The 26,060-nt window shown below is 36.4% G+C and overlaps 1 protein-coding gene across 10 annotated transcripts in view; it reads left to right on the top strand.

Annotated features, from left to right (window-relative positions):
- Positions 1–26,060, top strand: part of LINGO2 (leucine rich repeat and Ig domain containing 2) — a 1,123,953-nt gene that overhangs the window by 198,461 nt on the left and 899,432 nt on the right. For 7 of the 10 annotated variants that reach the window (XM_072841608.1, XM_072841598.1, XM_072841609.1 and 4 more), the window contains exon 2: positions 21,632–21,733. The exons of 1 other annotated variant lie outside the window; for it this stretch is intronic. The gene's annotated coding sequence lies outside the window, so the exon portion shown is untranslated. Of the gene's footprint in view, positions 1–13,727; positions 13,815–21,631; positions 21,734–26,060 lie in introns of all 10 variants that reach the window. 2 more of the 10 variants (XM_072841602.1, XM_072841606.1) reach the window with 1 other exon arrangement.

Raw genomic sequence — 26,060 nt, 5'->3', positions numbered from 1 at the left:
AAGACGATTGAAAATTTAAGTTAAATCAGGCTGAACCCAATAAAAAGCAGTCCCCTAAATGCTAAAGACTTGATATTAGTTATCTGTAATTTCATATCCTTGTTGCTGGCAATAGATTATTAACAAATTTATGGTGAATACTTTTGAAATTTCTGGGACATTTTCTGGCTTAGATCATCATTTTGTGTATTCCTATAGAACAGTGGAGTTCCTAGATAACACTTCTGGCTCATCTAAGTAAGGGCTTAACCTTGAAATCTTTAAATAGATGAAAAAGTATTGAAGCCAATGAGTGATAGAATATTAAAGTATAATTCTGTACAATGAAACCATACGTTGTAGATGAGCCCCTTTGGATTAGATATTGAAGATAATTTTGAATAACAGAACTGTCTTTACTTTTGCATGTAGGAGGAGGCAGTGCCATTTCCTAACCATATACCACAGAACAGGTGGACAGGGCATTGGCAAGTGTCAGTATTCACAGCAGAATTTTTAACACTAACACCCCTTTTTTTCTGAAACTCAAAGTTTAGTTTATGCCACGGTTATCCTGGCAATTCTGTGTGACTCCCGAATTTATTTTGTGATTATTATGAGTCATTACTTGAGGTTCAGAGGTCAGTGTAAATTTAATCCTTGAAATATAAATTAGGATCAAATGTATTAATTAAGGTCATTATCTTTCCATTAGCTTGGAGGCTCTAGACTGTTTTTCCCCCTCTAGTTCTCTTGGGATTTCCTTATCTTCTTTTGTTGTCAACTACAGCAGTGGCTAAGAAGCCAGCATGTTAAGCCCATTCTTATTCAGCTTCACCCCTTTACCTTCCACTTTGTGATGACTCTTCTTCAGTCCTTCCCCAGAAGTAAGAGCAGCCTTACTCTGTGCATCTAATTGCCTATACTCACCTTCACAGTCATCCTTCAAGTTTATATAAGCATCTCTATGTTTACAGTTGAAGAACCTAAAGCCCAGATATTCCAAGTGATTTATTAAGGTTACCAGGTCATCACAGCAAAATGAAAAATACAACCTAAGAAATTCTGACTCCTAGTTCATTGGAAAAGATTTTGGATCCTCTGTTACCTGCTATCTGTATGGCAAATAGAAATGTCCTACAATATCTGAGTCAGAGTTTTCTCATCTTTCAAACTGAGATAATATCTAAGAACTTTGTAGGTGAATGGCTGAATATGAGATGATACAAATATACTAACAGATAATAAAATGTAATTATTTTTGTTTCACTTGTTAGTGTTATTATGGTCATATGATATTGCATCTTCTTTTTAAACTGAAAATGATATGTTCTTTCATCCCCCTGACTTCCTACAAGATTTTTAGTGTATTTATTTTAATCATCTGAAAAATCCTGGGGACAAGATGCTACTGCTTTCCTAAGTTAAGATTACACATAATTTTTCACCTAAAGTAGCAGGTTTATATACAACAAGTAGGTTATATGAATATGATTCCTGGGCAGCCCCGGTGCTGCAGTGGTTTGGCGCCGCCTGCAGCCCAGGGCCTGATCCTGGAGACCCGGTATCAAGTCCCACATCGGGCTCCCTGCGTGGAGCCTGCTTCTCCCTCTGCCTGTGTCTCTGGCTCTCTCTCTCTCCTCTCTCTCTCTCTCTCTCTCTCTGTGTCTATGAATAAATAAAATCTTTAAAAATAAATAAATATATATGATTACTGTTGTATTCTGGTGCATTATGAAGCAACTGTGTTTATATATATTAATGATGGAACCTAAAACTTCATTTTTTTGGGAAAAAATCTACTCAGTCTATATGTCTGACTAAACTGACATCTTTTCACTTTGCAGAAGAATGTCTCCTGAGCTAGATATTGCCATTAGCAAAGGTAATACCCCAGATTCTCCTGTGAAATCCTACAGTCTGTGTGGGCTTGAAGTGCCTGGAATATTTAAAGTCCTCAAATGAAAGTTAAGTCTTACACAATGAAGTGGCTTTCTTGTCGTACAAGTACTTTATTCACTTAGATCCTAGGACTCCAGACCCTGTAGTGACCAGTCTCATGGGCCACTTTTTAGTCTCCTTTCCTCCCTCATCCTTTTTCTTGGACCTCCTGAAACTGACAAGCCCTCAGGCTTAATACTAGGATTTCTCTTTTCTCCTCTCCTCTCCTCTCCTCTCCTCTCCTCTCCTCTCCTCTCCTCTCCTCTCCTCTCCTCTCCTCTCCTCTCCTCTCCTCTCTTCTCCTCTCCTCTCCTCTCCTCTCCTCTCCTCTCCTCCCTTCCCCTCCCCTGTTCTGTCCTGTTCTCTCTTCTCTTCTCTTCTCTTCTCTTCTCTTCTCTTCTCTTCTCTTCTCTTCTCTTCTCTTCTCTTCTCTTCTCTTCCTCTCCTACACAGATTTCCTCAGTGAGCACATCACATCTCATTGTAAGAAATCTGCAGTACATGCTGATGACTCATAAATATACAGCTGAAACAATATAGGGGTTAGGGATGTTGACCCCTGCACAGTTGAAAACCTGTATATAACTTTTAACTCCTCCAAAACTTAACTACTAATAGCCTACTGGTGACTAGAAGCTTTACCAATAACATAAACAGTCAATTAACCCATATTTTGTATGTTATGTGTATTATATACTGCATTCTTAAAATGAAGCTAGAGAAAAGAAAACATTATTGAAAATCATAAAGAAGAGAAAATGAATTTATAGTACTGTACTCTATTTGAAAAATCCACATATAAGTGGATCTGCATCATTCAAAACCATGTTATCCAAGGCCAATCGTATATTTCTAGTTCAAAGTGTCCTTGAACTTCATATTTTTAGAAATTCAACTGCCTACTAAAATGTCCAGTAGACATCCCAAACCCATTGCATTCAAAGATGAACTTTAAAGTTTCAGATAGAAAGAGAGAAAGAGAAAAGAAAAACAGGGAAGAAAAAGGAAAAGAAAAAAAATCCTACTTTACATATTGTCTATTTCATGTCTTTTAATGGCAGCTCTACTCTTGATTGTTCCAGCTCAAAATCCTCAGCATCATTCTTGAATTTACTTTTTTCTTTGTACCAACATCAAATCTTTCTAGTTCTTCTTTGAAAACATATCCAAAGCCAACCATTTCTCATTCTTCCTTCTGCTGTGCTACCACCCTGCTTCTCATCTGGGTTATCACAGCAGCCTCCTGATTGGTCTATTTGCTTCTACTTTTGCCTCTTTATAGTATTTTCTCAGCATAGCAAATAGAGTAATCTTGTTAAGTCTCAAGCCAGCTCAAAATCATGTAATAGCTTACCATTTCTCTCAGGTCAAAAGCTAGAGACCCATGCTCTTCTACTACCTTTTAAATGTTTTTTTTCCACTTTTATTTTTTTTGCTGACTTTACTTTAGCCCCAATTGCCTGCATTGGGCACACTGACTGCCTCAATCTTTGCACTTGCTATTAATTTTGCTTGGAATGTTTTCCTCAGATATCTCTTTTTCTTTTGAATATTTTGCTCAAAGGTTAACTTTTCAATGGCTCATACACTGAACACTCTATAGATAAACTGTGACACTCCTCATAGGACTTCTAATGCCCCAGTCTGCTCTATTATTTTTTAGTATGGTGTCAACCTTCTTCTAATGTACAAATAATTTCCTATGTTGTGTACTATATTGTGTTTGTTATTTCTTATTTATATTTTCCCACTAAAATGCAATCTCCACAAAGGCGGGTATTACTGTCTTTATTCACTGAGGAATAAAATTCATATATAACTCTTGATAGAATGAAGGAATGCATATGTTATATATACTTATGCTGCCACATTTTCTTCTGTTTCTGACTTCTGATAAGAATTACTTGTGTTTTCTTGAGAGAATATGTCTACAGGAAAATGTTGTTATCCACAGGCATACAGCTTAATCACACTGTGTTCTGGTTTGATAATAAGGGAGAGCTGATTGCCATGTCCAGTTTCCTTTTTTTTTTTTTCAAGGTATCATCAGCTTTACTAAAATTGTGCCATATAATTCAAAATTAATATATATGCCAGGAAACATAAGGGTAATGCATGCATTCTCTATTTTGAAAATGCAAGTAGTTATAGAATCATAAGGCCATAAAATGTAATGCCTAAAAAGACTTCTGAGATCTAATCTGTTCCCTGAATTCATACTTGATTAGAGAGGTCCAGTTCATCCCAAAGTCATATATTGTATGCCTACTATATGCCAGGTACTGTTGTAGAAGTACAGACATAAGTGTGACAGTGTTTTTAGCTTCAAAAAACTTCAAGTCTTGTAGGTAAGACAGATAAGTAAACATTAATCTAATTGGTGATAAGATTTCCACTTTAATAAGAAACACTAGAAGGCCTATTTGACATCCAGGCTTGAAAGTCACTTAGAATGTCAGTGTTTCCTCATCACCTAGTTCAGTGTAACAGAATGAAAGAGGATCCATGCTTTGTAACAAAGGCAAAGGAGAGGCATCCCACCAACTCCAGTATTTGAAAGGGGGAGTATCTGAGGCACCTTGGTGGCTCAGTGGTTGAGTTGGCTCAGGACCGTGATCCCAGGGTCCTGGGATTGAATCCCACACCAGACTCCACAATGGAGCCTGCTTCTCACTCTGCTTATGTCTTTGCCTCTCTCTCTGGTCTCTCATGAATAAATAAATAAAAATCTTTTAAAAAAATTAAAGGGAGGTATCTTCATGGTCAACTATCAGCATGTCTGTTTTCTGTAAGTGTAGAAGATTTTTTCATTCAATTAGCCACTTAACAATTGTATGTTGATAGCCACTCTGTGATATGGGAGAAATCTAATTAAATGTAGCAAATTTGTTTCTAATTTTATAACTTCTTACTGATTTTATTGGTCTATTTTAATATTTAGATAAAAGTATGACTGAAAGTGCTATTTGAGGTTGTCAGAGTAGTATAGATTTGAGAATTGAATTCAGTGTTCAATTTGGTGAATGTGACTTCATTAATCATGTACAATATTTGCAAAAGTAAAGCAGTGTTTACTTTAATTATAGGGATGTGATAACACTTTCTTACTAAAATTTATTGGAAAAAGATCAAGAAGTTGCATACATTCTCTCTAATTTCTCTTTCTTTTTGGCTAAAAAGGTAAAAAAGAAACATTGTGTGTCACACATCTTACACTGTGATATACAAACACCTGGTCCTATCATGTCTATCAGAAATGTATCCTTACCCTGTCCCACAAGCTATGTTCATGGGTTATAAGCTTTTTCTCTTAGGTTTCCACCGTTAACTCAGAGTAATAGTCAATCTTGTTGCCAAGGGGAATAGAAGGTATTAAACTATAACAGATGAGGTAAGTAGCAAGAAGTCAGGAATTAAATAGTAATAACATGACCAACCCATGAAAGTGGCTTTTCTCTCTGAAGGAAAGGTGACTAAAATGTAGGGGAATGCTCCAGGTCACATTTGGTTTTATTGTTCTCACATTTACTTCCAGAAATGAAACAAGGATCTTTCCTCCTCTTCAGTTTTCTCATTTTCTTCCCTTCTGTAGGAACTGGTTTTTGGCCTAGTGGTAGAATAGTTTTTATTCTCCATTACTGATTTTCCTTCCAGTATTCCTTCAGCTAATTTCTTTAGACTCCATTTCATGCCATTTTCCTAAGTCAAAAACTAATTATTTGGGAACCATATTAGATACAAGAACTAGGCTAAGTTCGCAACTTGGAGTGTGAAATTAGGGCACTGAATTCTCAAAGCAGGATTACACAAGGCAAGTGGGAACAAGACTTGGCTCTGCAGGGAGGATTCATGTAATAGAAGATTTTCATTGTGTAAGGTGGTTGGCATTGGAGACAAAATCCACTCCTCCAGAATGCAGGCTGTATGGCCATAGACAAAATTCTGCCTGAGCTTCATTTTTCCTTTTGTGAAGTGGGTGAAATTTTGAAGAATAACGCTTATAACATGTACTTGGCACATTTTCAAATTTCAATATATGTTATTTCCTGTATTCCTTGTGGTCAAGGGAGGACTCAATTTAATGAGTTAATAAGTGGGTATAGTTACAAGTGTGTCTGTCTCTAGATAAAGAGGGAAACAATATTGTCAATTTGTTTTTAGTTTTATATATTTTTGCTTTTGACTTTTACTTTAAGAATTCTTTTTTTTTTTTTTAAGATTTTATTTATTTATTCCTGAGAGACACACACAGAGAGAGGTAGAGACACAGGCAGAGGGAGAAGCAGGCTCCATGCAGGGAGCCCAACGTGGGACTCGATCCTGGGTCTCCAGGATCAAGGCCTGGGCCAAAGGCAGCACTAAACCACTGAGCACTGGGGCTGCCCAAGAATCCTTAACATTGAAACAGTTCACCCTAAGGATTTCTCATTACCTTTATGGAATATGTTAAACTATATCCTGGGGAACAACATTGTATACTGGAAGACACACACATTCTCTCTCTGTGTACTACCACATACTTAGTTTTTCAATCCTAACTCTTCTACATACTAGGCAATTTTAGTTTCCAACCCACTTAGTATCTACTTGCATTAGTTCATTTATAAAATAGAAGTGTTACTATGTACTTTACACAGTGATTGTGAGAGTTAATATATAATCAACACATGGTAGCTAGTTTTAAATAGTTTTAAATGCTAGTTTTGACTCCAGCCTTGCATTGCCTGGAAAAAAAAAAATATCTGCCTTCTTGACAAGGTTGATATGTAGATCATTTTAGATCAATGAAGCATTTTGAAAAGAGTCTACATCTAAGGAATAACAACAGCCCTGCTAAATATCATCCTGTGATCCTCTAACCTTGTGTTTTTTATGTCTTTCAAAGGCAAAGGGACCTTGATTCTTGTGCTGCTTCTTAACCTTACTTATACTTTTTTCCTAAACCTTGTTTTCCATGTTCTAGTCATTTTATTTGACCTCTTGATTTCACAGCATAGGGATATTCAGCAGAAGCTTGAGAGGAAATAACCTTTAATCTCAACTTTTATGTCAGGAAGTCTGTAGGGCTTTAGCAATCAACTTCTTCCAGCTGAACTTTGGAGAAGATGCTGAAAGGGGGTTTCCATCCATCCAGAGATTATCTAAATCAATAGGGTTGTGGATTTGAGCACAAGTGGGATAAAGTTTGAATCATTCCAATTGGCTATGGGAACTTTCCAGTTTTACTTCACACAAATATCCTCTCTAGAGAAATTCATACTTAAATTTCTGCCATGTAACCCTTATGAAGACAATTTGGGCCTGCTAATTACTCTGCCAAATGGCTATATTTATTTATATTTATGTTCATTTATAGTTTTTCTTTTTCTCTTTTACATAGTTCTTATTTGATTCAGGAAAGGCCATCATTACTTCTACTTTGTAAGACATTTCATAAAGATTAAAGGTATTTTTTTAGAGTACTGTAAATCAAACAAGGGAATCCAAGTGATAAAACAAAATGATGTCTAGATTCTCATTAACTGATTCAATTAACTATAGGTTAAGCAAGAAAACCTATTGTTTTGATCCTTGAGGTAACCTTTTGTAATGTACGTTTATGAATTTTCTTTCCTTTGGAAGAATAATATAGTAGTAATAATTAAATCATCTCATTATAAAACTTGCAATGACACAGAATTATAATTTTGAACATTAATCCTCATTGTCCAGTAATTTAAATATGTTGGAGATTGAAATGAATGTTACCTTATGCTTGAGTTTATTTTGGAATTTTCTTCTTCTTTTTGAGATTTTGTTGAAATAAAATACTGATATTAGTTTGTTTCCTTGAAAAGGAAAAGGTCAAGAGAGATTCCTATTCTCATTAATTGATTTGAGTGTTCTGATTTGAACACTTAATTTAATAAAAATATTCAGGTCATATTTTTATGTAAATTATTATCACTTTTCACTTAACTGAGTCAAAGAAATATTGTTAACTCTTGAATTTCTATATGCAATATTGATTTAATTAATAAAATCTGAAATCTACTTTCTTATTATTAGGTTGAAACTCAGGCCCTTTTCACTCTGTAACATATTTGATGCACAAAATGGCAATTTAGCTCCAAAAGAGAGATTAGATTTAGCTGTCTTACACCACTTTTTTAAGAGAGAGAGGAACCGACACAGGCAGAGGGAGAGCAGGCTCCATGCAAGGAGCCTGATGTGGGACTCGATACCTGGTCTCCTGGATCACAGCATGGGCTGAAGGTGGCGCTAAACCACTGAGCCACCTGGGCCACCCCATTTTTAAATTTTGTATTCTTGATTATCTTAATCCATTCCAGCTGCTATAATAAAATGCCACAAGCTGACTTACTTATAAATAGCAGAAACTTATTTCTCATAGCTGGAGGCTAGGAAGTCTCGGATCATGGTACCAGCAGATTTAGGGTCTGGGTGGAGCCCACTTCCTCATTGAAAGCCATCTTCTCACTTCCTCACATGGCAGACAAAACTAGGGAACTCTGCGTGTCTTTTTAAAAGGGTGCTAATCCTATTCATGAATTCATTCTCTAATGAGTTTATCATATCCTAAAGGAGGACCTCCTGATGTCAGCATCTTTGGGGTCATAATTTCAACATATGATTTTTTGGAGGACACAAATATCCAGACCATACCACTGATTTTAAGTGGAGAGCTTGGTTGACATACCAGTGTTGGTAGGAATTGAAAGTCCCAAAACTGCACTGGAAATATATTCTTCTTTCCAGTTTCCTGCCCCTATCCCAGACTACTTCATATTTCTAGTATATTGAATCTCTACTGAGTTTACCTTAAACTAAATTTATCTTTTTTTCTAAACTCCTAAACCTGAGAATCACACCAAAATCGAATCTCACCTGTTTCTCTACCTCATTTCTTCATATCCATCCCTGTTGATACTATCTTGGTTCAGGCCTCCAAAATCTGTTTTGTGGTCTGTTGAAAAATTATCCTAATTAGTTTCCCTGTCCCTACCATGATCTACTTAAAATGAGAATCTACCCATGTCACTCATTGCTTAAAACTCTTAAGTGGTTTCTTAACTCCTGTAGAATAAAGTCCAAGTTCCTAAATAGTGCACATGGGTTCTAAATGATCTTGCCCTGCCTATTCATCTTTCCCATCTTTCTTATCCCAAACTAGATAGGAAAAAAGAGCTTCTTAAAGTCTTCCATGTACATCATGCTTCTTGTCTCAGTATTTTTGCTAAAACCACTCTGGAAAAGTCTCTCTATACCTTTTTCCTTAATCAGCTCCTACATAGACTTTAACGTTGAGCTCACACATTGCAGGAAGCTTTCCTTGACATATTTTCTCTACCATTCACAGATGCACTGCCCCTTTCTGTTCCCCAGTATTGGCACAGTGCACTTTCATATGATTTCTGAAGTGAATATTGTGTCACTAGTTTTCCTTCACTGTGAATGCTCCTTGTAAGAATTTATTTATTTATTTATTTATTTTTTAAATTTTCATTTATTTATGATAGTCACAGAGAGAGAGAGAGAGAGGCAGAGACACAGGCAGAGGGAGAAGCAGGCTCCATGCACCGGGAGCCTGATGTGGGATTCGATCCCGGGTCTCCAGAATCGCGCCCTGGGCCAAAGGCAGGTGCCAAACCACTGTGCCACCCAGGGATCCCAAGAATTTATTTATTGTTGAATCTCTGGCACCTAGCAGAGTATCTGTGCAGAATAACTGCTGAATAAATTTGCTGACTGAATGAAGATAAGAATGTTAATGTTCCTAGGAATCCTTCAAATGTGTTTTGGATCACATTTAATCATCAGTAACATACATATGCTCTAGAAAGTATTTCTCTGTGAATTAGGACATTGGGTTAGTTACTTTCCTTTCCCTGATATTCCCCATACAGGATGGAAGTGTAAAAGCAGGTAAGGGGTGAGAATACTGGCCTTTGCCCTTACAGGTTTAAGAGGTTTAATTACCTGAAACATTGCTTAGGGATTTTATAATAAAAGTAAGCATTTTTATATTTATAGTAAATAGGATTGGTTGATACTTAGTGCTTAGCATAATCCTGACTCATTATTGAAAAGATTATAACACATCCTATAGCAGTAATAATCCATTGTAGTCTCGCTAAAAATCCTGTCATCCAGGCCAAGGTCATTATCAATCTACAGGCATTTGTGAGTCATCTTTATATGTCTAGAGCACTCCTAGGATCTCAAGTGAGGAAAATTCCAGGAACAGACCTTAGCATGGCAACGAGTGGGAGGTAAATCTCTTTGAGAGAAGTAAACAGTTGTATTTAGGATTCAAGTAAGATAAGACACAAAGTAAGACAAGAAGAATGGGCCACATTATGGAATGTTTAGAAGGCCTGGAAGATATTTAAAATGTTGTTACACAACAACAAAAATGGTTATAATGAAATACCAAAAGATCAAAAAAAATTAGAGAGGGATGTAAAATTGTATGTAATATATTGATAGATATAAGTGAACTATAATTTACTTTTTGATATGTGGGTACTTACAGTTATAGTTTAACTTTTCTCTATGCTTAAGGGTTTTCATAGTAAAATACTTGAAAATTTACATGTTCATGGTATTTTCTGGTAAAGTATATGTGAATGAAAAACTGGAAATAAATGACCTGAATGGGCATTTGTGTTAAGAAAAAAGTTAGGTATAGTTATTTTTTCTTGCTTCTTATAATTTTAGAACATCGTAAAAAATAAAGGCAAAGTGGTTTTAGCAAAATTGGTCACAAAATAAATCCTTGATCAGAATAAGGGAGAGTGGCGACTTAGACATTTGCTACCTGTATTATTTCGTATAAATTATTTAGTTGTAAATTCCTTTTCAGGAACCTGTGACCAACAATACTACCAACTTTCTGAATGTATCATAAGGACTCAATGTTTTAATGCAGATAAATGCATAGGATAGGGGCTTCTCACCTGATAAATATTGGCTAATATTTTTAGGAAACTGATATTTTACAAAACAATTATACAAATTGCTCTCCCAGAACCCTTAGTATTGTGTTTGGTTAGTAGGTTGTGCCCTCTTTAATCTTGGGATTCAGATGAATGTCTGTTTTCTTCAATGAACTGTATTTTTTCCTTAAAGCCTGTTAAGTATTTTGAAGAGGTTGGAAAAGAAGCTCTGAAGCGTCATCAAAGGTACAGGAGAGCGATAGCAGTCCTCTGAGGAAGTCAGAAGTAGTGTTGAGTTTTACACAGAGCAAGCACACTTTGATCCTGCTCATTTAGAGAACAAAACAGACTTCTGTGGCCATTAGCCCATTAGTGCTCCCTGGGGAGAGAACTTGATCAGGAATGAGACACTATAGAGAAACACAGAGCACAGAGAACAAGACATCTCCTGAGGTTCAGTGACTGATTTTTGTGCCATCACTGATTTCTTCACCTTGAACAATGGCTAGAGTCTGTATATATGGGGCATAGAGCCCTTCATGCAGTTATTTATAGTCCCAACTTTCAGACTTTTCATTACAGAAGGCTCATTTTCTCTTTCTGGGCTACATTTAGCACTGAGATGATAAATAGCTCCACTGGGGTTGGAGGAGGTTCTAAGATTATAAATTGTGGTTGAAGTACATATCCTATCCTTTCCTGAGCCCAAAGGAAAGGATATGGAGCATTCCTTTGATTCATTTACTCCTTTTTAATAAACATGCAGAATACAATCCTGAGCTATCTTTGATGGATTACTTTATAGGTATTCCCTGGCTATGGAATCCTGAACCAGATATATCCCTAATATGGAAATCACCAGACTATGCAGGGTGTGCCTCAGGGGTCCTTATTTGGCTGTAGGGAACTACAAACCTAGGGACTATGTACCAAGATGGGAAAATTAGAACAGGGAAGATAAACTTACATGCATTGCAGTGCTCAGTTCCATTCTGGCCACAGACTGGACTTCTGCTGGGGATAGTATGGTTGTTAGGTTGTATTGCCATCTAGAGAATTGTACCTACCCCAATTATGCCAACCTGACAGTATATAGTTGGGTTATACTATTAGCAGCATCAAAATGCTTCCTAGCCCAATAGATCTAAATAAGCATGATTTTTCTCCAGTTTTCTGATTACATGGCTTTTCTTAAAGACAAATATGTTGTTTCCACCATCTCTATATACCTGAGGTGAGTGACTGACATGTAATGAATATACATAAAAGTGTGTTATGTGAATGAGTGAATGAGTCAATGGGCTATTTTGATAATTCAGCCATCATTATTTTACATAAAAATGTTTTGGAATATTGAATGTAGATAATTGTATTCTTGTAACTTATTTAAAAGTTCTAAATTTAACATTTGCCCTCATGGGAAAAAAATAAAAATGTTTCTTAAATGATAATTATGTATTTTTCGTAAACTCACAATCACAGCTAACACTTGGGATACTTCTGTACTTTTTTCCTATACATCACACACACACACACACACACACACTTTAATATAATTTTCTTTTTCTTTCTTTTTTAAAAATATTTTATTTATTTATTCATGAGGGGCACAGAGAGAGGCAGAGACACAGGCAGAGGGAGAAGCAGGCTGCCTGCAGGGAGTCTGATGCAGGACTCAGTCCCAGGACCCCGGGATCACGACCTGAGCTGAAGGCAGATGCTCAACCACTGAGCCACGCAGGTGCCCCTAAATAATATAATTTTCTAAGGGATCAGTATACCAAGATTCATTTTAACCAGTCCTTTTATTGATGAATATTTAGGTTGTTTCTAATTTTGTAACTGAAAGTATAAATATGACTTTAGTCAGATCTCTGCACATATCAAGGATAGATTCACTAACAGAATTTCTGTGTACTTTTTGGCTCTGAAAAGAATATTTCTGTTACTTTTGAGTATTTTGACAAATCAAATTCACTTATGCTGAATATCTTAATATCAACATTAAAGTTATAACATTCAGGGGTCGCAAACTCAAAATTTAGCATTGAAAGCATCCTAGGAGGAACATTTCTTTTATTATCTTTGAGATGTACACCATATTTACTCACATGGTTATTACCGCCACATAATTGCAGATTTTAGGGTTTGGTGCATATTAAAAGACTGAGCTCTAACATCCAAAATGTCTTTTATGCTTCACTACATCTAGATGACATTTATACTGTCTTCCAGGCTTTGAAAATTGCCATAATCCAGTAACCATTTGTAAATAGGGACCTTTGTTGCTATTCAAAATTTTACAGAAGTAGACTGGTAAACTACTTGTCCATATATATGTGGGTATATGTACATATAGTATGTATATATATGCATAGAAAATGGTGAGATAAATATGATAGAGGTAAATCTTCGGATTCATTGTTTTGTGTGTGTGTGTGTATGGTGTATGAAACAGAGAGAAAAGGAGGGGGAAAGATGGAGAAATGAGAGAATATGGATGATGAGAGATTTAATTCCTTGTCTTTTGAAGCATTCTTGCCCCCTTGGTTCTATTACCCATATATCTGTTTTTCCTTTTTATTTTGTCCTCATTTCCTCTCTTAAATTTACCTATACCTCTCTTCCCATCTACCCACAGTACTTGAGTTATTTAATGGTATCCAACCTGACCTCTGATCTCTGTCTTTCCCAGTTCTTTCATCCACCTTACTGACATCAAGTGACAGTAAATATGATAGTTTGCCAGCAGGAGCTTTTCTTCTTTTCTTCTTCCTGTCCTCTAATACTGGGACTGCTTCTCTGTTTTTCTCTTTCAGTACCTTCTCTAATCCCCAGTCTCATAGGTTTATTTCTCATTTCTTCCAGTGATTCCTCAAACCTGTGCAAGAAACCAACTCAGCAAACCCTGATGACTTGAGACTCCACAAAGGGCTGATGAACAAGAGCATGCAAGTAGGGCAATGGGCAATTATAAAAGTAATGGGGTTTAGGTGGTAAAAACCATCAGGCTCTACCACAAGATTCTCCAAATGATTCCACTGAACTTTCTTCCATGTACCAGTCCCTACTCTTTCCCTTTGTTGGTAGTTCTGATCTCATCCTCCCATGATCTCTGGATCTTGACATCTTCATTGGTTGAGTTTTCCTTCACTTGGATTTAGTTGCTATAGCCAGCCTCCCTCTTATTTTTCCTTCTCTCCTTTCTCTTCCCCTTCACTTCACTTTTCCCTCTTCACTCATGCTCTCTCATCTTTTGCAGTACATCTCCTAGCAGTTCAAACTCCCTGAGGATTAAAGCATAGGCAGTTTAATAAGGGGCCTCACTGTACTGCATAGTAAGGGAGATGCCAATTCCTAGAGGGCTGTGTGTCTTGTTAAATGCCTGGTATTTTTAAAAACATTCTCCTCACACAGGAGAAGCTGTAGGCTTCTAAAATGCCTGTACTTTCTTCGGTACCTCAGATCTTTGTAGGCTACCCCTGATGCCATTTCAAGCCTACTTTGCTATCACTGTATCTCCTTTCTCTCATCGTCTGAACTCATTTCTTGTCTTCTTGCCTGGATCTTCTGGATAGATGCTTTTGTTCCTAATTACAGCTTGGTTCTTTAGTGTAGGGTCACCATTAAACAGTATCTTTATATTTTCCTTAGCTCTACATTGTACGCACTGACGTTGATCTCATGACAATGTTTATAATCAACGATGGTTCCTAGAAGCCAACACAAATTAAATGCTGAGAGTTCATATAGGTTCCAGTCACATGGGCTTTAGTGTATGGTCATTTTTGTATGTGTGCTATTGCCTCAAAAATAGTTTAGCAATGGAGGAGCATTATTGAGAATTTAAACTTTGGAATCAGACAAACCTAGATTGGATTACAAGATCTGCCACTGAAAAGCAGTGTGACTTTGAGAAAATTTATGTAATTACTCTCAATTTTATTTTTTCCATTGATAAAATGGACATGATAACAGCACCTACCTCATCGGCTTATTATGGACATTAAGGTGCTATAAGGACAGAACTTAATGCATTGCCTAGAACATAAAAAGTACTAATAAATTATCATTATCATCGTTATGTCTATTGAAACTGGTGAAATTGGATTTGTAGCTGTAAGTGGAAATTCTAGGGCAAAGTAATGTATGAATGCATTTTCCAGTAAAAGCTAAAATCTAGGTAAATCTTATTTTCCCAGATCCACCTCTATAATAATGGTTGTGGTTTTTTTTTTCCATGTAAAGTCATATAAACAATCAAAACACCAAAAACATGAAGAAATGTTTCACATCCTAAACATGGAAGCCATTGTACTTGTATAAATTCAGATTTTATATTGTACAGATTGGGATATTGGGAGATCTACAAGTATGGGCTTTATTACCACCACCTGGAATTGTGAAGCCTCACCTGTAAAAGACAGATGATAGTCAAACAAGAATCATAAAGTTTAGGAGAATCTAGGGAATGCTGCACTAAAAGGAGGAACATATTCATAAAATAAAACGTTAATGTTTACTTCAGGCACAGCATTTTCATTCTGGTTCTCCTCCAAGGTAAAGCTCCCTAATTCTGCCAAATTTCACTTGCATAAGTTTGTATATTGCAGTTTAGCATTGCATTTCAAGGGGGTGGGCAGGGGATAGCTAAATCTTGTGATCTTCCATTATTTTCCTAATCTTTCCAAAAGAAAATTTCTCCTTGTGCTCGTTGACCTAAAAATGAAGTGGTGGTAAGTATATAGTACCTCTTAGGGAATGCTTCACACATACATGCTGCATTTTAATGGGACTACATCCAGAATCTGAGTCACAGGCCATTCTCCATGGCTCTCAACCATCATGCTACTCAATATGCTTACTCCAAACACCTGGGAAACAGAGGCAGCTAGAGCTATTGTAGGAGACAATTCCCCATGTTGCCACTTGGTCTTACTTTATTAAACAGCTCTTCTACTTGGAATTACAGAATCCTGGAGTCATAAGGAGTTTTAGAGAGCACCAAGTTCAGCATTTCTTAAACTGTGTTCCAAGGTAATGCTATTATCCAAGAGATAACAATGTGGTTAGAAAAAAAGGGAGGGGATTCTGTGGTCGAACAATTAGTTAATTTTTTTTTTTTTTAATTATAGTCAGATTCCCATAACTGTTGCTCTGTCAAGGGGATTGTGAATCTTAACAAAACAAAACAAAACAAAAACAAAATTAAAAAAAAAACACAAAATATGTAGCATTTCCCAAATTTCACTACATGACTTGCTTTAGTATCCTCTGGTGCACAATCCTTATGCTGAATAGTTTGGGAAATACCATTGTGATTATACCACTTTAACAGAGAAGGAAACAAAGCTACTGTCAAGACAAAAGCCTATCATTTTACTTGAATGAAAGTCAGAGTCCAGTCTGAAAGTATTAAAAACTCACCAGAGTTGGCAGGAATGCATGGACAGCTCGTCTTCCTGTTTGGTATCATAACAGCTGGTACTGGCAGCCCTTTCTGGCTCCCAGCGCATTTTTCTCCCCCTCCACCCTATGTTACATAGAGCCCCATACAGCTTGTGCTGCCTCCGCTGGTACCTGACGCCAAAACCCCTTTTGTTTCCATGGTGGAGAAGAGCAGCCCAGAACTCCCATTGTTTTGCCATTGACTGATCAGAGACCTGATCATATTCATGTGTGTGAATGAAATCTTATTCAGTGTGAACACTGATAGTGTTCAGAGGGTCATTTCATTTTTTAGATTTATTGCTTTAATTTTCACTTGCAATGAATATAATTGTGTCTCTCCTTGTATTTTGCAACAGTGGTATTTTTAGAAATTAGCTGGTTTTTAATTTTGTATTTAAATGCCAAGTGGATCTTTACTGTGTGTTTAGGAATCTGGATATGAATACTGTGTGGTTGAGGACCAATGACAGTTCAGATTAAGAAGAATTAATGCTTTCTTTATCTCAAACACAAGAAGTGACACACTATTATGGTTAGAGGGAAAAGTATATATTAAAGTCTCTTTCTGTTTATATAAGCTGAGTTCCTCTAGGCCTTTCAACTTGAGAGTACAAACGACAAAGTTAAAGCATCAACAATACATCTCAGGCACCAGGACCCCTCCTCCATATACTGCAGATGCAAGGATCAGTCTTCTCTCAGTGCAAGGCACCCCTCACTACCTCCAGTAAGAGTCAGTCATGGCAGATCATGGCAGAAGGGAAGGGCAAAATCCTTCATTGTACACACACAAGCACACATCTACGTACCTCCACATTAATCAACCTCTCATGAGAGGAAAATAAAATCTTGGTAACTGGGACTGTTTGGAAACTATGTCAAAGCAAAGATTATTCTCTTTCCTTTTTGGCACACGAATACAATATTCTACTCTCCTTCTCTTGTTCTTGACTCTCTCTTTCTCTTTGCCACTCCTTCCTTCCTTTTGTCTGTCATTATACCTCTCGACTGTTTCCCTACCTCCCTCCTTCTTTCAGTATATTTGTCTATCTCTGTCTCTATTTCCTGTCCTCTGTCAGTCTCTCTGTTTTCTTTTTCTCAGTCTCTATCTTTTTCAATTTCCCTTGTTTTCTTCTTCTCTTAGCTAACCTAAAATTCCTGACATTGGTTAGGCAGGAGTCATCAGAGTCCCAGCTTTGGGTAAAAAATTGTGCTAATAGGCAGTCATCATCAGGATTCCATACTGGGGCAAGACCATATCCTTTGTCCCAGATCAGTTATTTTAATCCAGTTGTTTTAGGTTAAACACATTATAACTCACTATAGTGATGTCACAGAATGAAGAGGGAGGGGTATGTCCACACTAGGCTAAAAGACGGATTCTATACTTGAATTCTTAGAAGTAGTCTAACACTTCAGTTATTGTTTCTACCTCACTGTTTGGTAAGTGGTTCTCAAAACTTTGGACTCTGAACTTCCCAAGATAATTTTTAGATGGTCTGCTTAGAGAAAACTGTTTAAAAAAGAAAACAAAGATATTGTTTATTTTTTCAGTGTACTGACAATTGCACTGTTGGTACAAAGGCAGTGGTAGGTAAAGTTGGTGGAATCTGAACACAATTCTAGGTGGTAACATCAAACTTTAGAGTAGTCTTTTTTTTTTTTTTTTACTGTCATGTATTTATAGGAAAAAAAGGTGTGGGGGGGGAGGCCCCTGAGTGAGTTAAATGTCTGACTCTTGATTTTTGGCTCATGTCATGATCTTAGGGTCATGGGATGGAGCCCCATGGCAGGGTCCCTGCTCAGTGGGGAATCTGCTGGAGGGAGAGTCTCTCTCTCATTCTCCTTCTGCCCCACCCACTGCTTTCTCTTTCTCTCCCTCTTTCAAATAAATAAATAAATCCTTTAAAAAGGGAGAGTGGCCCTGCTCAGTGGGGAGTCTGGTTCTCCCTCTGCCTTTTCCACTTCCCCTGCTTGTGCTCTCTTGCTTTTTCTCTCTCCTTCCCTCTTTCAAATAAATAAAAATCTTTTAAAAAAGGGGGAGGGCAGCGGGGGAGCCAGTTCCCCTAATGGTATACTTGATGAAGTAGTATAGGTTATTATTTTCATAACACCCTCTGAATAAAATATATTTTTAATATTCTGTGTGTTCGCATGTGAAGTATGCATAAGTCACTTTTGCTGCAAACTGAAGTATGTGTTGTCTCAAGCAAAAGGACTTGTGTGATGGGTTGAATTGCAAGCTGAACTAACCAGTTTTTCACTTAACATCATTTTAACATGAGAATTTGACTTATAGTAAAACTAGAGTTATTGAGACTTGGGTATTTGGTATATATTTCTCAAAAATAAAGTGTCCTTGTCACTTCAAGGAAAGCAATCATTTTGTATTTCTATTTGTTGCTAATTAACAAATTAGAACTTTCAATTGAAAATTAAAATTTTTGAAAATTTTTCCTATGCCATGCCACACTTGACAACTTCTCAATACTTAAGGAATTTTCTGATGAGATTGGTAGTAATATTAACAAATGTATATTTTTGTACTATGTAATTAAACTATCAGTAATTTGAAGATGTGCTTAACTGTGCCATTGGCTTGGGGTTCAGGCACACTGTTCACATTATAGTTCTAGGGCTCATTAGATATCTAAAATGTGACTTAGAATTTGTTTTCAGCTTCAATTCTCCATTCATAAAATAGATCCTATGTACCCTCTTTTCAAAAAGTTTGGTTATTAAATGAATGAATATATATGTTAAGATACAACACATTGTAGCAACTCAATAAATATTATCACTCTTTTTATTAATGTAAATAGTGATACCTGTTTTATGGGCCTTTTTGGATATTAAATAATACTATAAATGGAAAGTATCTCAAAGGATGTTAGGTTCTTCATTCTTTCTCTTTTCCCTTTCTCCACCCCCCTTACAAACTAAAAATAAAACATACTTTCAACAGTCAGGAAAACAAACTACACCTGTTTTTTTTTTTTTTTTTTTTTTAAAGATTTATGTATTTGTTTTAGAGAGAGAGAGAATGCACACACACAAGTAGGGCAGGGCAGAGGGAGACAATCTTCAAGCAGACTCCTTACTGAGCACAGAGCCTGTAGTGACACTCGATGCCAAGACCCACAAGATCATTACCTCAGCCAAAACCAAGAGTCTGATGCTTAAGGGACTGAGGCACCCAGGTACCCCAACACTTGTTTTTTTTTTAAAAGATTCTATTTATTTGAGAGAGGGAGAGAGAGAGAGAGAGAGAGAGCCAGGGGAAGGGCAGAAAGAGAGAGAGAGAGGGAGAAGCAAATTCCCCATTGAGCAGGGAGCCAGATGTGGGGCACGATCCCAGGATTCTGGGATCATGATCTGAGCCAAAGGCAGACACGTAACTGACTGAGCCACCCAGGCACCCCAATACCTGCTGTTTTTTAATAAAGAAAAATGTAATATAAAAATAGTTTGGATAGCTGTTGGAGAATATGAAGAGGCAAAAGGAGGCCCTGTGGTTATACGGGAATGTGGCTATAGGAAGCAGCTCCACCCCTAGGGTTTGGGAAATCAAAGGAAAAAATCAGGATATGAGAAGCCTAGGAGAGGGACCCTGCAATTCTGAGGGCCACCCTTGGAGGTGGTGCTCTGCAGCCAGTATTGGATTTTGGGGAGCTCCAGTGGAGAACTATAGGCAGTCAAACTCAAGAACTCAGGAGAGGATGCCAGCAGCCCAGTGCTGGCACCTCTGAGATGCAGAATGAACTGGTTCTGCAAGAGCTCAAAAGTCTGTAGACAGAAACTGATTTCTGCTAACACAGTATAAAGATGATTCCTAAGACAGTACTTGACAGCCATGAACATGAAGGAATAAGTCTTTTTTCCCCTTTCTCCTTCCTGCCCGTTAATCTCTCTCCAGTGCCCTCTATTGCAGAACCTAACAGGAAGCCAGCTAGCAACAGAGAAATGTGGTGTGCAGAGACCGAGCCCCAAAATCTCAATGCAGAATATAGAAGCTGGTTTGGGGGCTAGAAGATAGTAGCTTAAAAATGGACAGAATGCCTACCTAGACTCTTTTGTGAGGGAAATTAGAGCAGCCCTCTTTGTTTAAAGTCTGTACCTGAAGTGAACCTATTAAGAGTGACATCTCAAGTCCTCTTGTGAGGACTTTGGTGAACCCAGTGGACTCATTTTCATATCTAGTTTTCGGGAAGAGAGACTCATTTGTGCCATCCAGTACAATTGTAATTACTGTTTTTGCAGAAATAGAAATCCGGGAAGCCGCCAGGAGAGTGAAGCAACAGAATGTGTTTTAAAGTGACTAATTTAAAATTGATCACTCTGACATGCCTCCTTAAGCTTAAGACGTTTCACACAATCAGGTTTTCAGTGTTTTCGTTAGTGTGATTTGCATAACCAAGATTTTATTTAACTTTTTTGTAGAGGATTCTATTGTAATGAAACCAACATAGCTATTAAAGGAATAGACTTGGGCTGATGAATAAATGTGATTTCATTGTATTCTGTGTGATTGCAGTATAATTTTTTGCAATAAATTTGACTTCTAAGGTTTGTGTGTGTGTGTAAGAGAGAGGGAAAGAGAAAGACAGAGAGAGAGAGCTAAGAATAACAATCATTAAAATTACTAAATCTTTGCAAGAGAGCATACCTGGGAAATTTATGAATGAGGTCTCAGTTTGCAAAATTGTCAAGGCTAGAATATGAATATATATAGTGAACATATATATGAAACTATGTTTTTCATAATAATTAAAGTGATTAAAGGTAGTGAATAAATATGTTTCAAAATCATATGATGATTTTATTTTTTGCATTCATTTTTTAAAAGGACCTCTACAAGCATCCTAAGAAGAAAAAAGTCCTGATATTCAATTTATTTTTCTTTCTCTGAAATGCTTGCTACAACTTGTTGGGTCTCAGACTTTCTTTCATCTACATGCTTTATACTGATAGTTAGATCATTGATTTTGAAACAGATGACTGAAAATACTCATTTTGATGTGGAAATTGTCTTTACACCCTAATTATTATTTTCTAATGTCTATTTAAAAATACTCACTCACAAAAACAAATGTGATGAAATTCATTATCTGAAAATACAAGGAATAGTGTCATCAGAGACGGGTACATCAGATGGAATTGTAGATATACAGCTTGGAAATACATACGTGATTTTTTTTTTTTTCAGAATTAGAGCAAAAGCAGTCAGATGGAAAATAACACAAGGAATTTGAAATGAGTACTTTTGGAAAGAGTTAAATTTTCTTCTATGTTCCCAAGAGTTTTTGTTTCATTTCACATAGGGAATCTAATCTGTTGGAGATGGTTTCAAGATGTAGAACTCTTATATGTGAAGTATCCCTAATGAAGTTGGAACATCCACGTTGAAATTGCTTCATGTTTTGGTAAGATGAAATGATTCTTAATATGTTGGCCTTTGGAGAATGTGATGAGAAGTGTGCTTGTGTATGTATGTATGATGTGTAAATAAAATATTAAAAAGTTTTATAACTCAATGCACAAGTTTGAGATTCAAAAATATCTCTTTTTTTGTATTATTTTGCATGCAATAATCATTCTTAAGAGAAGTGGGATACGATAAGGAACTCAAATTTATTATTATTAATTTCTCATTATGTATATGCACATTATTTATGTTAGTATGTCAACACAACAGCTCCAAGAATAGATATTATTACCCTCACAGTACAGATGTGGAAAATGGAAGTACAGAGAAAGTAAAACTTTGTCCAAGATCATGTCACTAGTAAATGGAACAAGAGTGACTTTACTGCATGCTCTACTCTTTCTCCTGCCATGCTGCCCCTAGCATTTTGTCAGGTGAGGAGCCAAAGAATTAATATAGGTTTAGGAAAATACCCTAAAGTTTTAAAATGTAATTTAAAAAAGAGTTGTAATTGCCTTCTCTCAAATAGGAAGCCAGTGTGAAGGAATTTCCTTTATAGTTTTGTTACTCTTGAAAATAGAAAGATTTTTGTAAGTTGTTGAGTAATTACATAGATGATGGTGTTTCAAAGAAATCGCAAGTTATAGAAAACCTGACATAGGAAAATATGTTCTATAATTTTCCCATTTACCTTTCCTATAAAATGAAAATCTTGGTAAGCTTCCCCTCTACAAATACCCTGTCATGGCTGATTACATAGTTTAACGGAACTAGTACTAATTCTTTCTTTATAGCTAACTGGCATATAACTCAAATAACTTGAGTTTCATTTCCTTTTTTTACTTATATCATGAGGTTGTTATGCGATTCCACTGAAATAAGACATAATATATGGAAAGCATCTACAATTCTGTCTGGCACAAAAATATATATTCAATAACATAAGCCTTATCAAAGACCTAATGATGTAACAGCTATTAAAATATAAGCCATTATTTTGTTATTATCTATCCATGACGATTTGTAATTAAATAAATGTTTATGTGAAAGGTTCTCTCCATTCCACATTACATAAATTTAGGCTCAAGTGTATTTTATTCTTGTAGAAGACATTTATTTGGGGCAGTTTCAGATTGCTGATTGAAAACTTCAAAATTCCAGTATAATTTAGGTGCATTCATTTATAAATGGCAGAACACAAGCTATTTTGTTCTAGTGACTCAAAAGAGTCATTAGATTAGTTGATCTAACAATCCTACCTGAACGTTTTCAAACGAATTTCCTCTAGTGATTGCAAACCAGATAACCACTGTGTCCCTGTAAGTCTGATTTGCTTGGGTTATTCAACAGTGACTGACACCTTGGGAGGCTGTAAAGCATTCTCTAGGTGGCCTTCCTGCTTACTGAGTCTTGCTTCTCTATTGGTAATGATCAGTAGCATTTCTGTGGGAGCAGGTACCATGCCTGCATTTGAAGATTACATTTTAACTCTGTGTTGTGAAATGGGAAAAAAAAAAAAGCCAATTTTCAATGTGATATTCTGAGAAGTACCCTTCAACCATCCTCAAGTCCCAATGTGTTTTCACTTTTTGATGGTGCAGTAAAAGCCTATAAAATTAAAGAATGCAATGAAGATATGAGGCTAGAATCTCCAGCATAAATAGACCAAGCCTCCCCCCAGAGCACCATGGGAAGGTATTCTAAGCCAGTCTTAAACTATTCTTGGTTAGTTTGCTTTCTGAAAACACCTGCAAAATTGTCCATGTCCTTCCTATACTGCATTACTTCTCCATTCAGGAGTTTTGCATTTAGACGGAAACTCCTAAGCAAACAATCTCAACTTTCTACTTTACATCCAGCTTTGGACTGGGTTAAAAAGTTTTTGTTGTTCTTGTGGATAGTATTTTTGTTGCTTATGGCCTGTTTCTCTTTGCTTTTTTTCTCTGAAATAACCCTATATTGGCTTCCTGCTTTCTAACTGTAAGATAGTGAGTTATCCTCTTTTAATCTCAGTATTCTCCTCATAATGAGAGAATCATAACAGTTACATTGCAGACATTTAAGGATTACAAAGAATATGTGTACATTAACTACTACTTGGAACATTGCTTATGAACTTACAAGGTAGCTATATATGTAGATCTGCTAAGAGGTTTGATTAACATGTGAACACCCTAACATTCATCAACAACTTTTTAGGATCTTCCAGAATAAGGACAGAATTGATTCAAAGGATTGAAGTGACTTAGGAGGAAGCCTCACTCTGAACTTAAAGTGCCTAGACACTAAGCATTTTATTTGCTAATTTTGAGGCCAAGGAAAACAGACTTTTATCTTAAGGTTTGTTCGTATCACCTGTTTGGTTGTGTGCCTTTATCATACCATTTTTCATACTTGCATTTCTAGGCCAATAGTTCTCAAGCTTTTAAGTGTTCACAATAACTGGAGAGCTAATTAAATATATAAGATATATATATTTTTAAAGATTTTATTTATTAATTTATAGAGACACAGAGAGAGAATGAGAGGCAGAGACACAGGCAGAAGGAGAAGCAGGCTCCATGCAGAGAGCCCCACGTGGGACTCAATCCAGGGTCTCCAGGATCACTCCCTGGGCTGCAGGCGGCGCTAAACCACTGCACCACCAGGGCTGCCCTGTTGTCAGGATCTTATTTCCATGGAACAGTCTGGGTTGGGTCCGAAGAACTCATATTTTATACATTATTATTTAGGCCAAGAACAATCCTGACATATACCATTAACTAAGACTTATTATTTTTCTTTCTTGAAACTTTAAGTTTTACATAATCTTAATTCTGAAGTATTATTGTTGTAGGTCAAAATGAACAACTTCACTAAGTAACAGTTAAGACAATACTAAGAAAGAGTTGAGCTTCCATAATAATTCTCTGCACTTATTTGCCAATAGGTGACTTCGTAAAGATTCTGATTCCATGGACATATAAGAAGTTGATAGAACAAATAAGGGTTAAATAAACAAAATAGTGTCTTAGTTAATAATAACTGGGGTTCTGATTTGGCTACTGCTTATTGGAAACCTTCTAATAACCAGTAGTTTTCATATGCATTAGTTTATCAAATCTTAATTCTAGTACTTCTCAGTATTTAATAATACCATTCTACAGATTAATAAAAATAGATGTATAGAAGTTACTGTCTCATCAGTTTATGAAGTTAGGAAATGATAGGGCCAGGACTCATTTTTGGCACCATATAGGTGTGCATCCCATACACCTGCTTCATTAATCCTAAGATAATTCAATTTTTCAGTCATGAAAGGTTTTGTTTTATGGCAGCCAACAGCATAAGCACGTATGGGAACAATCAGCCTGTATTTGTTTGTTTAAGCTTATGAACACTTAATTCACCCTCACCTGCTGAGTTAGACTTTGAAAGGCATCAGTAGAGTAGACTTATTTCATCTGCTCTGTAAATTACTCAGAAATTTTCTGAAAAAAAAGTCTCACATATCTTCTGTAAATTCTTGTTGTTTTTCACCAATGTGCTTCCTGATTTTCATCAATTCTGCTGAGTGTTTGAATATCCTTTCTCAGTTAAAATGACTATGAGAGATTTTTTTTTCCAAGTTCAATAGCTGGGCATATGGTGTTCATATGAATGAAGTTTCTAGTCTCCTTTGTATCCAGGTTTGTCTGTGTGTCAAAGTTCTAGCCAATATAATAGGAAGTACAATAATTTGTGCCACTTCCTGGTCATGTCCTTACGAGGTGGATATGTATCTTCTCCTCTTTCTTCCTCTAATAACTTGGAAAATGAATGCATAATTGGATGGTCTGCTGAATATCTTGTATCATGCAGACCAGGACAACTATTTGAAGGTTTCCTGGCTTAATTTATAGAGTAGAACAGTCTAGAATTGCTTCTGTGCTGAATGTTGTGTGGAAGATAAATAAGCTTCACTTGTTTAGCCATTGCCATTGAGCCATTATACATGGTGGTATATATATCCTAATGAATTGATGTATTCTTTTTTGTAAATGTGTTACCCATTGAATGCTTGACACACTGTGATTCCTTTGAGAAGTCAATCATAGCCTTAAAAGAAGCACAGGGCCCTATATTTAATAAAGAACACTCTAGTGGTTACCCAGATATTGTATATCTAGACTTTAAACCATCTCACCTTGCCCATTTTATTCCTTACACTGTTCTCCTGACCACCTTTCTCCAGCCTTGTTTTTCTATCAGTTGAACTTCTTCCAGGACAATACATAATTGTTACTTTTTGAACTCTCCTTGCTATGGCATCTATCTTTCATGCATCCAGTGTCAAGAAGGCAAAT

The sequence above is a fragment of the Canis lupus genome, chromosome 10, assembly GCF_048164855.1.
Source record: "Canis lupus baileyi chromosome 10, mCanLup2.hap1, whole genome shotgun sequence".
NCBI classification, from domain to species: Eukaryota; Metazoa; Chordata; class Mammalia; order Carnivora; family Canidae; genus Canis; species Canis lupus.
This window is presented reverse-complemented; position numbering and strand designations above follow the sequence as displayed.